The following is a 2,823-nucleotide window of genomic DNA, read 5'->3' as shown; positions in this document are numbered from 1 at the left end:
TAAGATTAATGTACATATGGGAGGCCTGGATACAAGGGGGTGCGAAGTAGGCGCAACTTCCACCTCTCTCTCCTCCCATCACACCAAATCCCTAAAAATAGGATTGTATTTTGTATTTATGTATATATGTGAATTGTATAATGTATAATAATATTTTAGGTCCATTTTTTTCTTTTCTATATTCCTGGTGCCAAGCATACTTTTTTGTTGCTTTAAACATTCATACATGGTATTATTTTTTTCATTTAGCATTAATCGTAAGTATAAAGACAATTTAGCCCCCCCCCAAAAAAAAAAAAAAATCTGGATTCACCCCTGGTACATAATGGCATTACATTTTAAACATATTATCACGTATGGTTATACTTATTATTAGAAAACAATTAGTTTTTCTTATTTTTTTTCACTGTAAATGTTTGAGTCATTGACCCTAACAATGACCATAGTATATAAATATTAAAATATATAATATTATGCTGGATTTATTTTCCTTTACGCAGAATAGGATAACTGACAAGTAACTTGAAGAACGCATGGTAAAGATATTTTGTATAAATTGATCACTGTTAACCACGGTTATCTACTCAGGTTGGTTCTATACCGCTATGCTGCCTGTGTATATCAATTGTCTATGAGGCATCAATGCATCATAGACCTATTATAAAGATATGGGTATCCCTTACTATTATAGCTATTTCTTTCCAACAACAAAGGTCACGCGGTGTTATTAAAAAACCTCAAATTATTGAGAACCGCTCACAGTAAATATTTTGAAAACAAGTCCATATCGCTATATTATTTATCACCATTCGAAATTAGGAACAGAGAGTCCAGTGTTGTCTCAGACTATTTATGTGCCCCCTAAAACAAGCGTCTGTCCGCAGGGTATGCAAGCGCATACGCTGCATACCCCGTGCGCAAGCCTATGATTGTTATACATCTATATTCTATACATTTAATATGGTCATAAATATCAGTGGGTTGGAAGCGTATTTGTTATTGGTGAAATAAATTTTGTTATTAATTATTAATTATATAATATTATACTGTACAGTTTACATATTATAGGTATTGTATGACTAAGACAAAATTACAAAATGTAAAAAAAGGTTATTATTATTATAAGTTAAAATTTCTAACTCAAAATAATTTGTATTTTATTGACCTATTTTGTCAAAATTCGAACTATAAATGCTTATAAAAAAAAAATTGTGATTAGGTATTTTTTATATTTTCAACTATCATTATAACAATATACTAGTAGCTTTGCATTAAATTTACAAGCTTTTTGATCCAACAAATAAAATTTTATTGACATTTATAGTAAAAAAAACTAAAAAAATTGATAACTGAAATGCATGTCCGTAAACAGTACAAAACAAGTCAAAATATTTTGAAAGGTGTATAAAAAATGCTAATATAAACATTCAGTAAAAAAATCATGTATCTACGGTCATTTGTTTTAGAGTTACACCACTTACACCAAAAACCAAAATCGATTTCGTCGAAACTGATTTTGCGTAAAAATTCCCGTTTTTCCTTAATTTATTTTTTGTTTTTTTCTGGCGCTTTTGAATACTACCAAGTTTTTTACTTTTGATCCTCCAAAATACCAACTAGATTCACTTCCTATCAGAAAAGATACTGTTGAAGAAAATCTAAGCATTTTTACTATTTTAAAAGTATTGAAAAATTAAAAACACATATCATTGTAAAATCAATACGTTCATCGCTCTGCTCAGAATCTAAAAGTAGTTGTCGGATGATATTACCACAGGAGTACCTACAGAATAATTTGTAAATGGTAGGTATACATATTATCTATAAATATTTTTCTAAATATGACTCTTATGTATTCTTAAATATTCCAAAAATCGGAATTAGAATAAATTCATTATTTAGGGAAATAATGAGGGTGAACATGCTTGGGGAATTATCCTGTATATAAAAACTTAATACCTGCATAAACTTAAGGAACATCATGTCATAATGCAAGTTCATTAAAGTTTAATTTAATTTTTATAATGTGAAAAGAACAAATTAATAAATTCTTAGAATTTGAATATTCTCTAATTGTACTAAGTATGCTTATTGTTATAAAAAAATGTTCTTTTGTTTTTATATTTACATATATTTTCAACCCGAAATATTGAGACTGTACGAATAATTAGTTAAACGTTTTAAAGTATACAAATGAGTATACAAAAGACCAGTTTTATAAATATTTATTAAATTGAAACAACAGGCAGAAATTATCAATATATATTATCAATTATCTATATAAGTACGACATACCATACATGCCACTTATTACTTTTATGACTTTAAAATTATATAGTAACTATATATAAAATATATAGTATTCCTACAATCATACTATAATCATGCCATGAATATTAAAATTAAAAATATTAATTATGGTAAAATAAGTATACAGTCGTATAAAATAGGAATTACAATTTGAATTCCATAACTTAATTTTAATAACAGTTAATAGTATTTTGTTTTATGTTTACCTAACTTACTATATTATTAATAAATATCGGGTAATTAAACATTTTTCTACATCATTATAGCATCCAGGTCTTAGGTAGAATGCAATACCTATATTATGTTTATTTTTTAATTTTATTAATCTAATAGGTACTATTAATTGTGGACAAAAAACTGACAAGTTGGAAATAACCGGAGTTGGGTAGGTTAGGTACTGTAACGGCGTTACTTTGCTTGTAACGCGTTACGTAATTTCATTAGAATTATTTCCAAGTAACGAAAATTTATAATACCCACAAAATACATATATTTTTTCGATTCGCAATAAAT

Source organism: Acyrthosiphon pisum, chromosome A2 (genome assembly GCF_005508785.2).
Source record: "Acyrthosiphon pisum isolate AL4f chromosome A2, pea_aphid_22Mar2018_4r6ur, whole genome shotgun sequence".
NCBI classification, from domain to species: Eukaryota; Metazoa; Arthropoda; class Insecta; order Hemiptera; family Aphididae; genus Acyrthosiphon; species Acyrthosiphon pisum.
Note: the sequence above shows the minus strand (reverse complement) of the source record.